The sequence below is a fragment of the Phalaenopsis equestris genome, unplaced genomic scaffold, assembly GCF_001263595.1.
Source record: "Phalaenopsis equestris unplaced genomic scaffold, ASM126359v1 Scaffold000226, whole genome shotgun sequence".
Taxonomy (NCBI): domain Eukaryota; kingdom Viridiplantae; phylum Streptophyta; class Magnoliopsida; order Asparagales; family Orchidaceae; genus Phalaenopsis; species Phalaenopsis equestris.
This window is the reverse complement of record NW_018164668.1, coordinates 120,742-133,920: the sequence shown is the minus strand read 5'-3', so window position 1 is coordinate 133,920 and position 13,179 is coordinate 120,742.

Sequence of the window (13,179 nt, the reverse complement as noted above, 5' to 3'; positions counted from 1 at the left end):
GTCCTCAACTTTGACCTTCTAATTATAGATTTATGGTGATTTTGACTATGATATATATTGTAAAAGTTGCAAAATAAATAAATAAATAAATAAATAAAGAGCAGAGAAATAGATGCTGAGTTACAGAAGAATGAATTTTACTCGCATAGCAAGGTAGTATTACACAGTGATATAAGTACATATAGCAAGAGGTAGCTGAGTTGGTTATAATATGTATTGCTGAGATGAAATTATTTTTGGATCGGTGGTGCAGATTGCTGCTGGTACAGAGTAGTGGTAGTGCACTATTTGTTTGGTTACAGGATAAGTGGTATTAAAATCTTCCCCCACAGGCTGATGGTTTCTGGCGGAGTCGTCAACTTGGATCTGAGAAATTGAAACTGAGCGTTTGAGAGAGCGTTCGGGAAAAGGTCTGCCACTGGATCCTAAGATGTGATGTGATGCGTCGTAATGTGTTGTTGCTTCATAAGTGGCAGTAGACATCAATATGCTTAGTTCTAGCACGAAAAAATTAGATTATTAGTTAGAGCTATAACGAATATGTTATCATAGAAGATGGGTGTGTGTTGAGGCGGTGGAGGATTAAAATCTTTTAGTATAAAACGGAGCCAGATGAAATCCGCGGCAGTTGAAGTTAGAGCGTGGTATTTAAGCTTCGGTGAAAGATCAAGCAAAGGTGACTTGTCTTTTGGCAAACACCTTGACTTTTTAAATAAAAAATTCTGAAAAAGAAAAAAAACATAAGCTCTAGCCCAGTTGAAATGATTCACTATATAATTTTTGGTACATAAGTTCATTCTTCTCCTTAATTAGGGAAGTTGAGTTACAAAGATGATCAATATAAATGTATTATATTGGTTTATATATAATAGTTGTAGTCTGACTGTAATGAATGTTAGTTCTTGATGATAGTAGACAGTAAACGTTGTAATTGATTGCTATAGAGGCAATAGTCTGTTGTGAATGTTGTAGGCAAAGGTAGTAGCATCTGCTTACCGTGCAGGCAATCGTTGATATCCATGGTTGTAGTTGGTCGTGTGGATCGCACATGATTTCAAGAGTGTCGACTGACCACTAAGGTCATAGTAGTAAGACAGGAGTTATGACCCACGTAGATCGCAGTTGTTCACATTGCTCGTAGTGGTGAGCTGTGATGACATCCATAGGCCACAAAGACCAGAGTCAAGAGTTGCATAAGTTGTGAACCACATAAATCGTAATGGTGTGTTGTGATGATGTTTGTAGATCGCGGGAGTCGGAGTTGAAAGCTGCACTGGTTATTAACCACGTAGGTAGTAGTTGGTCATGTGGGTCATTGTGGTGAGTTGTGACGACATTCGTGGGCCTCTGGGCTGCAAGAGCTGTGAACCACATTGTTGACCTCATTTTTAACGAGGTCTTAGTCTCTTATTCCTAGAACTCAGGATCTAGCTTTAAGAGTTTCTTATTGATCATCCTAGCGGACTAGTAATGGAGCCCACCTCCCATAGAACATCGAGCCACATCTTGACTCATTTTTGTGCAGACCTCGCACAAGTAGTCCCATGCACTCGACTCTTAGTTGCAAGGGCTAAGGACTAACATGTAGAGGGCCCAAAAATGAGATCCCATAGGATCAGACAGTCTTAGGTAAACTCTTCGTAACTCGAGCACTCGCGAACAACACAATTTGACACATTTTTGGCCCGACCGTCAGCGAGCTTGCCCGAACTACTCCGGATGAAGAAATGGACCACACAGATGCGTCCGGGATGTCGACTTTAGCTAGGAAGGGCATCCATATCACTATGGTTATGCACTTGCACAAACGACGCAAAAATAGATGCAACTTTTTTTTAGCGGGGCGCGGGCCCAGGCTTAACCCAGGTTCAACTCGGATTTCATTCGGGCTGGACTCGGGCTGAACAAGAGTTAAACAATTTTGAATTTTAAATTTTGAATTTCAAAAGAAAGTCCCTCCAATCTCACTTTAATCAGATGTTATTAGCTTTACATTTGCAATTTCGCGTAACATTCCTTTGCAATTTTTGTGATAGAATATTGCGTAACGTTCTTTTGCAATTTCCGGGATAGAATATCCCGCTCTCCACCGAAAAGATAGATTCCTAGATTTTGGGAGCACACCCTAGGTGAGTGTTCATTCACCTAATTTTTGAATGAATAATGAAACTAGACACTTGACATTGATTCACAAACTGATTCACAAGACATGAGGATGCACAGGATGCACCGAGACGTAGTTCATTCTTCCTTAATTAAATCAATATTAGAATTCCCGCAATGACTTAACCTACAGTGAAACCCAATGCACCGAGATTTGAGTTTGAACATTACACTCAAACCTCCTGACAATTGGGGACATTTGTTAATGCCACATATAGGTCACCAGACTAAGATAAGTCTAGGATCTAGGTGGCGAGGGCAATGATGACATTGCTTATGTGTGCTTAAACGAATAGTATCTCCAACCTCAAGGATCTTCAATAAGGGAGAGGGAAGGACCTATGATACTATTCGCCGATTTTTGGTGGGATCGTTGCCCCCGACAATCTTAGGTTGTCAGTAGTTCTAGCACGATTAGAGTGACTAGTCTGTGGACTACACGACTTTACAAAATATTTACAAAAATAAAATAAAATTTCTTTTGCATGTTAAAAAGAACTCTGCATAACAAAAGACTTAAACAATAGCTATTGCATGAAAATCAAAGAATTTTTTTCTATGAAAATTTATAAAGGTCCACGGTTAATCACTTGGATTGAGGTTAAGGACTGCCCTCCGTAGATTGTTGGACTGGTAACTCTTGTTCAAGATCAGGAAGCACACAGTCCAGCTCTGAGCCCCCTCTTCTACCAATGTCTTACACCCAGTTCTAGTCTTTCATATGTGGCAAGTGTTTCTTTTGCTTGTGATTTCTACGACTCGTTTTTCTGACTTTCTTGCTGGGTTTTCTCGCCTTGTTTATTTATCTTGCAAGTTTATTTAAATATACTGCAAATCATATTATTACTGCAAATCATATGCAAATCATATTATGCTCGCAATATTAATCACACAACAGTAGCAGATGCCCAGGTACGCTTTTACAATTTATCTACATCATTTTTACTTCACTGCATTTTACATTTCAAGTACCTTTTTGTTTAGCTGCAATTTGTTTATTATTCATGCAAAACTAAAACCGAAACAAAACAAAACTAAGCATTGACACCAAAATCGTGAAACATAAACCACCAATCTCAAGCACTTAAACCCTGGAGCCACCGCGACGGCAGAAGGTTCAGAGCTAAATTCATGGGTAGCACAGCGAGAAACTCAGACGAGCAGCAAGAGGATCTTCTTCAGCAATTTCTTTCCTATTCTAAACAACAACCCTTAGGACTTCGAGGTAGCTCGCCCAACGCGACTTAAATCATCACATCTTTTTTAGACTCATGTACAGCCATGTTGTGCAGCGTAAGTCATAACTCACCTTAAGTTTCGAGGTTGTCATATGGTACGATACACGTAAACCCTTCTATCTCTGCGGGTTATTTGCATAACCGGATATTATGCAAATGTAAGTCCCAAATAATAAAATTGGTAGAATTAAATACCTAAATAACATTGTCTCCAAAGCTCAGCCACACAGTAGGATAGTTTGGGAAGTTACTGAGGGTTCTCCTCAGAATGTGACATCTCATACATTTTCCTTTCTTTGGACTCCTGAAAATAAATGTTCCTATTTGAGCTACTTCCAATTGCTTTTCCACGTCCTACCGTGAAAACCTAAACTTTTAATTCTTAAATACTACAACCTCTGGTCATTATCGAGAGTTTTCTCAAGTGACCCCAGTCATTTGAGATGTAATGAACTATAGGGGCTTTCCTCTATAGGGAACTTGGAACCAGGTAAAATAAACTCTATCTAATCTTTATATTAAGTAGGGAAATTTGTCAGTCATATATAAAAGGTTCGCAGACCAAACAAATATCACGAATCTCTTAGTTTGTAGGATTGGGTCCATCGCCGAGATATACACTTATCTTTCGGGAAATGCAATATTCACGGTATTGGGCATGATTATGCAAACTATTGGACGAATGAGATCCATTTAGTCTCATTTTTCAAAAAATTAAAACACACTATTTTCAAAACCCAAACTATATACCTCTTATATTAAATTAAAATTTAAAAAATTATTTTTCAATTTTCAAAAATCAAAAAGTCGACCGACACACTTATGTCATTGTTGATCATGTAGATCGCATTGGTGAGTTATGACGAAGTCCGTAGGCCGCAGGGGCTGGTGTCTAAGCTATAAACCACATAGGTCGTAATTAGTCACATACGCCACAATGGCGAACTGTGATAACGTTCGTAGGTCGTAGGGGCTGGAGTTGGGAGCTACATGAGCTATGAACCATGTAGGCCGCAATTAATCACATGGAGCTGTGATAATGTTCGTAGGCCATAGGGCCCGGAGTCGGGAGATGCATGAGTTGTGAGCCTCATAGGTCGTAGTTGGTCACATTGGTTGTAGTGATGAGTTGTGGTTACATCCGTAGGTTGCAGAGGTCGGAGTCAGGAGTTGAACGAGTTGTTAACAATGTAGAACGTTGTGAGATGTGGCGACGTTCGTAGGCCATGAGGGCTTGAGTCGAGAGTTACACGAACTACATAGATCATAGTTGGTCACGTAGGTCGTAGTGGTGAGTTGTGGCAACGTCCGTAGGTAGCGGAGGCCTAAGTCGGGAGTTGCACAAGATGTGGACTACGTAGACTCCAAGAGTCAGATTAGAGAGTTGCATGAGCTGTGGAGAAAGCTGTAGTTGTGATTGTGATGACATTCGTAAGTCGTAGGGGGCTAAAGTCGAAAGTTTAACGGAAGGAGCTTTTAAGAGTCCGAAGAATGTCACTGTCTTTGGGTTGTATTGGTGTGCCTTCTTTAGGAGTCATTGCACCATAAGTGGGGTGTGTTGTTACTTTGCAATACATGTTTATGTTCTGCAATGCATGTTGTGACTTCACAATGAATTTTGTTGCAATGAACAAGCGGCAGTTGATGATGGTAAATGATGGTTGGCGGCGGCGGCAGTCAGAGGTAGCGGAGGCCAACGGTGGTCGTATTTGGTTGGAGGCGACGACAATTAGAGTTTGCTAAAGGCGGTGGTGACAGAAGTTAGTCAGAGACAACAATAATGGTGAAAACTGGAGTTGGTTAGCCATAGTTAAAGTTTTCAGGCGACATTGACCAACGTTTGCAAGAGCGAGTGGCTGACGATGGTTGGCGGTTGTATGTACAAGAGGCCATCAGTGGACGAAGGTGGTCGGAGGTTGTGGAGGCCAAATTCAGAAGCGTTAGAAATCGGTTTGATTTACTGCAAACTCTGGTCTTCCTCTTGCCCATAATCCATGTCCTAGCTTCTTTTGGGGGGGGGCGGCGGGTAGGACTTTATTTATAGAGTCCAAGTTGCAACTAATGACCAAATAAAAATCAGTTTTAATCGCACAATCTAGAAATATACTTTTAATCAAATGACTTTTGATGTACATTTAACTGCACTAATGATATCATAATTGAGCAATCTTGAACTTATTGAAATTGTCTGGTTGAGATGCTCGATTAAACTATAAGCATTTCATACTTGAAATTTACTTGACCTTTCAATTATGCCCAAAAAGCTTCCAAAAGCAGTTTAACAACTTGATCTGACTTGATTTGACTCATATTGACTTGATTTTGGTACCGTTGGGTCCATCCCATCGAGCCTATCAATTTGTTGAAATTATAATTTTCAATGGCTTTTAATCAAAATTTAAATGTTTTTTGTTCAAAAAATCACATCGAGATCGGTGATATGCCATGAGATTATGTTGGACGATAAAAATTTGTTGATGGCATATTAGTTGCCCACTTATTTTGGGACGAGATTAATCCTGTCGTCTAATAAAATCAAATCTGAAACACTTTATATCTCCAAGATGTGTGTGTGTATGTATATATATATATATAGAGATGTATATATATACATGTACATATATCTATATATATATATATATATATTAGATGTCGCAATTCTTTCCATAAAATATTTTTATGATTGTATAACAAATGAGTGAAATGAAATAACTCATCTAACATCTAAGTTTCATATTTGCGAATAAAAAAAAACAATCCTCAATGTATAGGGGGGGTATATGTATATTCCGATTGTTTGTGGAAAAACCAACATTGGTTTTTATGATTGTATAAGAGACGAGTGAAATGAAATAACTTATCTAACATCTAAGTTTCATATTTTTAAAAAAAAAAAAAAAAAAAAAAAAACAAACCTCAATGTATATTTTGCCAAAAAAATCTACAATGATCACAATTCTCCATAGAAAATATTTTTCCACATTGAAGCACATGTAAGAGAAATACAATTACTCATATAACATCAGAATTTTAATATTAAGCATAACTTCAAAATATCTTTTTAAAATAAATAATTGTGCTCTTCTATCAATCAATGAATAAATTTTTTCCTGATTGAACATGTAGAAAATGTAAAGAAATAACTTATTTGGCATTAAACTTCATGTTTGTATCGAATTAAAGGAAATTTTCATGTATAATTTTAAAAAAAAACCAACCGTGTTCATAGTTCTCTATAGAAGCACAAGTCTTCTTCGTGAACATATGAGGATATATGCTCGAAGATGCACGACAAGGGTGCAAGTGATGAATGTGCTAATGCAAAGTCATGCAATCAATACTAATGCACAAGTAAAACACACATTATACATGTGAAATTGGTTGTTCGACCCACCGTGGTCGACTGGTGTAGTTAACCCGGGACAACGTAACCAACGGGCTCAGTCAGTCCAAGATAGCCAATTGAAGCAAATTGATTGGTCGAGTGAGCCTGGGAGGCCGGTCGGACCAAAGTGAACGGTCGACCGGGTCGGGGCGGCCGGTTGGACCAAGGTGCTCGGTCGACTGGTCCTAGGCGGTCAGCCAAGCCAAAGTGATCGATTTACCAGATTGAGGCAGTCCGTCAAACCAAAGTGATCGGTCAACCTAGTTGGGACGGACGGTCGGACCAAAGAAAGGTTGACCGTGCCGAGGTGACAGGTCGAACCCAAATGCAATGTGCAAAAATTACCATGAAACATACATCACATAGAAACATGCAACGTAGTGCAATCATCATGCATAAAAGCAAATAATACTCACCCTAACATACATAAAAATCTAGAGTTTAGCTCTTAAATATATGACATAGCCACCTTCAACTTTGGTGAGGCATGTGGGGAGCTTCACCTTCAAATTTCAAAAGAAAACTCTCCACAATATTGTGGAATGAACTAGCTACAAAGTTTTTTCTACTTCCACAATTCCTCATGATTTTGCAAAGTGAGTTGGCTACGAAGTTTTTCTCATTTGAAAAAATCCAAATATTTTGATCCCTCTAAGGAGGGTTGAAAATGCCAAAGTAAGAGGAAAATTGGGATTCCAACGCTAAGGTTAGGGCTAGGGTTCACAGGGGAATCTCCCGGATTCGCTAGGAATGTGTCCAATGAAAGTTTCTTAACCTAGGACATTCTCTAGAAAATAAATGTCTAATCAATAAGCATAGAGTTGTGTCGACTAGTGCCGGCCAGCCAACTTGCCTAGCATGGGTGACCAAATCCACGATGACTCTACAAAGTTGGCCAATCAAAAGACATATGAGTATGTCGACTAATGTTGGTCGGCCAACTTACCTTGTATGGGCGACCAAACCCACAACATCTATCAAAATCTACTTCTAAGGCCAACTAAGAAAGAAATGCAAAGGTGTTTAGATGAGTCTCACCAACGTGAATGTTGTGGACGTTTTACGTTTATTTAGAAAGAAGCTCACCTAGTGGTAGAAGAGATGACGAAGCCCAACATTTGGATTTTTGGCTTCGTGACGCCCTTGCCGCTTGCTCTGAGCTGTCAGTGTCCAGGCCACGTACCGATGTAACTTGCAAGACATGCACGATATGGGGGAAGGAGGTATGTAATCATGATAAATGATTCTAGCATGTGAAAATATCACCAAAACATATCTTAGTGAGAAGGGTTGAACCTCGCTGGTGGGAGCTTCCGCTGCAAGGAGAAGTGTTGCGATCTTTATTGTGGGACAAATGAGGCTGTCGAGGTTGTCGGCAGCTCAAGTCGCTGGCTGCAAGGAAAGGAAGCGACCAGTGTGATCTCTGCCGGAGAGAATACACGTTCATGAGGTCACCGATTTCCTTCATCTTTTTTCATGGTTCCGAGAAGGAGTAGTGTTGAAGGAGGAAGAAAGATAGGAGTTTTTGACATCTCTATTAGAGATAAACTGAGAGGGCTCGCATGCTACTTGAAACCCCGAGAAGGAGGGCAGTGCGGCTCTCACGGTGAGTGCCGTGAGGGAGACTTGTCGGTGGGGGCAACATCACCAGAGAGTGGAGACGAGGTCGCCAGCAATGGGGAAAGCCATGAAGGAGCTCGAGTCGAAGCTAGAAGGGGCGGCGTGCCCTAGATCCTTGGGTTGGAACCGAGAGGAAGACGACGAGGGGACGGTCAGTTAGAGAGGACAACACCGACGTGGACTTTACTGGTGGGAGCGCGGCGCGACGAAAGAGGTGACGCTCGAGGATTTTCGGATCGAGAGGGATCAAACGCAAAGGGGTAGTTCAGCCGTGGGCTGACTGAGTGAGAAGCCAGGATGACGAAACCTAGTTGTCGGCGTTGAAGAAGGCCAAAGGGATGTCGTCAGTGGGTGTGCCTGCACTTGGGGCGAGAAGAAGGGAGGTGGTTCGAGGGTCTGGGCCAAATAGAAAAAGGGTTGGTTGTGATTAGGGCAAGAATCAGGTCATTGACTTCAGAGAAATAAATGGATTTTGAAGCTTTTCTTTTATTTATCCTAAGTTTCTTTTTTTTTTAAATTTTGTTATATGCATCGATTTACATGCTCTTCGCTCGTATATGAAACAAAATAATATGGGTATTCTCTCTAGGTAAAATCGATTTTTCGAACATGTTTGCATGGCCCATGTCATTCGTGCTCATCTGGACAAATTTGTCGCGAACAAGATAATTTAAGCATGTGTTTGCACGTGATGTGAGGAGCGGGGACCATTGGTCTAATCGAAATCGTTTGATAGACAAACACCAAATGGTCTTTGCCTAGGCGAAAGCTAAAGCCTAGTAGAACGACCCCAACAACATGTCCCTTTACACGCGTCGATGGGTCTTAAATGGATTTCTTATAGTACGAGAATCAATGCATACATCAAACAAAATTTCATAGTGTTTGAGTGAACATTCTATACCATTGACATCAAAAATTGATGCAAAAAAATATAGAATAAAACACGGGATACGAGTGTTTGCTCTTGGTCCTCCGTCACGTAGTTCTCGTGCCATACGCCTTAGAACCTATACCCGCAGCTTATTCCACTACAGGACTATACTAAGGGCTCTAGAAAGTACATCAACAAAGTTGAAAAATGATTCAACCTGCACAAAAACAGGTTAGCACAAATGCTATCAACATGCAACATGTCTGAGCAATGTCTAGTAGGAGGAACTAAGCAACACATGCAGAAAAGAGTAAGTATACAAATCATTAAATTGCTCCTCCATTTTTGTACATGTATGTGTGTGCATACTTATTGGAATGACTCCATGTAGAAGACTAGCCTAATATACTATCACACGTTTCAAAATCGTTAAACATGCAAGTATACCAAAAGCACAAAAGGTCACTCACATGTCGAGTCTGGATCGCTACCAAAGCATGCATGCAAATGCAAATGTGAGCAAGCCTCACGCAAGGTTCATGACCGTGATCACTAAGATGTGGTAGGAGCAAACATGATAGAAGTTCATCAAACAAAATGCAAATGAAAGAAATTAAATACATGCAAATTACACATTCAACGGGTTCAGAGGCTCTAAGGCATGACCCAATTTGAGTGAACAACATGCAAAACTTGTGGCAACCCAATGGCGTCACAAGAGATGAAGGGTGCATCCTCTTTCGGGGAAAATCACATGCCACGGACCAACATAGGTAGTTGCCAATCACCAAAGAGATGTGAGTGTCGAGTCCCAAACACTCGTGATACACATGTAGGAGAGACATTGTAGGTGCCGATGCTCAAAGAGACACCTAATATGGCATGTGTTGAGGGAAAAATAACATGCAAATGAGCTCATCAAAATACAGATCAGAAGTATTTTCATGCACACATGTGTCGATGCTAACCAAGTCATGCACTATCATGTAAATGATGGAATGCACATGCAAAGTATATATCATACAAGTGATGTTGGTCGTTTGACCCATTGAGTTTACCATAATGGTCAACCCGAGACATCAAAGCCAAAGGGTTAGTTGGACCGGAGTGGTTGATTGGACCCAAGTGGTTGATCGACTGAGCCATGGTGGTTGGTCGAACCTAAATGATTGTTCGACTGGGCTAGGGGTGTCGGTCGCACCTAAGTGATCGATCGACTGGATCAGGACGGCCAATCAGACCTAAGCGATAGGTCGACCGGGCCAGAGCAGCCAATCAAATCGACGTGCTACATACAACATGTAAAATGTAGAGACATTCATCATGACAAAGCATATGATGCCACAGAAATGCTAATGCCAGTTGTGAGTCGTACACATACTAGCACTCTCACATAGGTACCTAGTTTTCAACACATGGATATGCGACATAGCTACCTCCAACTTCGGCTACAGATGTGGGGAATTTCACCATCTGATTCCTCGAATGTGAATATCTCCACCATTTATATGTTGAACTTGCTACAAATCAGTTTTCATCATACAAATCCTAAGTGTTCCAACCCCTCCATGGAAGGTTGGAATCGCTAAAGCTGGTGGAAACACTGATTCCAACCAATTTTGGGTTCAGTCTAAGGCTTTTCGCAAGGATAACACTTGGATTCGTGTGGATTTGTCCACAACAGATTCCTATCATAGCGACTTTCTTTAGAAAAACAACCACAGAGTCCTAATCATCTAGCACAATTCTAAGCCTAGTTAAGGAAAGAAAAATGCAAGGGAACAAGAATATCACTTACGTGATGCTTAATGACGTCCTCAATTGAAGGATGAAGCTCTCCTCAAGTAGGGGAGTGACTCCACTCCTCCTCCCAAGTGTGAGAGGAAGCTCTCCTCGCCGAAGAGGACGTAGCAGTCACCGAAAGCCTTTTCCAATGTAGGGAAGAAGCTCTTCTTTTTAGAAGGAGACGTGTCGGCATCCCCCACTCTTAATAATCTCTCCAAGCTCTCTCACCCTTTCGTAATGTTTGGTGGTGAAAAAGAGAGAGGATGAAGGAAAAAAAAAAATTTTAGCGGAGGAAAATGGAGAAAAGAAGGAGGAGGAGGAGGAAGTTCTTCTTTGTTTGATCTCCTCTCCAAGACCTTCTCCTCTCCTTCAAAACTCTCTCATACTTCACTCCCTTTATCAGGAAATCTGAGAGAGAAGAAGAAGGTGGAAGTACTCATAAAGAAGCAATAAATTTAGAAAAATGAAACAAGAAGAAGAAATAAGATGGAAGAAGAAGAAGTGTTCTCTTCTTCACTTGAGCTTCTTTTCTCCAGAAAATCTCCTTCTCTTATCTTTCCCTCTTAGTTTGAAAAATGTTTAGAGCCTCTCTCAAAATGAGCACTTCTCTCTCATTTAGTTTGGTCTGCCACCACACCTAAGTCTCCCACATGGCCTGTTTCACTGGCTGCTTTTCTGCTCAGAAAAGATTGTAAATTTGATCTTCTTACAAGAAAATGGTTAATCTCTTCCTAAAGCCTTTTGATCCTTTCCACAAACTGTTTAGCGAACATGCAAAAAGTTCCCTTAATGGTCCTTTCCATCTTTGTTGAAATATCGTGATGCAGTGACCCTTAATGGAACAAAGTAGGTTGGGTGCATATGCGTCAAGGATTGGCCGCATATGCGCCATTGGGCCCATATGCACCCATCTCTCTATGTCACATATTTTGTTTTGGTGCTTATGTCATCATTCGGTGGTGCATATGCACCCCTTACTATCTCAGGAGCGATTTACAACAAGTCTCGCGTTTATGCGTTAATTGGGTGGTGCATAAGCGTCATCTCCTCGGATAGACAAACAAAAATCACAAAATAATGCTCTTTTATGGTGTTGGCGCCAATAAAGGGGGGCATATGCACCCCCGCCTATTGTGAGCACCTTTTTTTGGCTCATAAGCACCCATTGAAGGGCGCTTAGGTGCCACCGCCTTAAAAAAAGTTCATTTCATTTTTTTTGTTTGCTTCCCTTCCCTTCTTAATTGAAGTTCACGTAGAGGACTCCCATGGGTTTTTAAACCACTAGAAAAGCACCATGGATTGAAATAGACTTCCCCACGTCCGGATGGACGTCGATGACATGTCGTATCAGGCAAAAATCGCTATTCAGGGTCGGGTATGACCTCGACGGTGAAAAACTTGGGTTTTCACCCCGGTGCCCGTATGATGATTTTAATCGACTAGACACTACGAAAAGTCACACATCACTCAAATATGATTCTATAGATCAAAATGAGCATGTTCATGTTGGAGCCTTTGATTCAAGAATTTTGGTGCCAACAGGCGTTTTGGACCCTCACACGGGTGGAGAGGCCCGAATTCTAACTTTTCCCAACAATGTTCATGGGGGAATTTGATGATTCCCTTTAGCCACCGGAAGCTCCGAATAGGTAGGGTATGACCTTCAAACACTTGGATAAGAATTAAACATGTCCCGTATCGAGACCTACACTACCCCACAACGAATTCTTCTGGGTGGGGCTAAATTGACTCCAATCTTAGTTTTGTGCTTGAGACACATACCAAACTGTCCAAACGGATGTCCTAGGCTATAGGAAGCCGTAAACGGTCCTGTAGCACTCAAGTGGACACCAATATATATGACATCCATTAATGATGTCAACATATTTATCCATAAATAACTTTTCTTGATTGAACAAGAGGAGGGTGAACAGAAATAACTTAGCTAGCATTTAAAATTCATGTTTGCATCAGATCAAAAGAATTTTCCATACATAATTTTCTTAACAAGTCAATACTGCTCATAATTCTCTATAGAAAATGATTTTCTAGATTGAAAAAAATTCAAGTGAAATGAAATAACTTATCTAACATGTAGTTTCATGTTTACACGG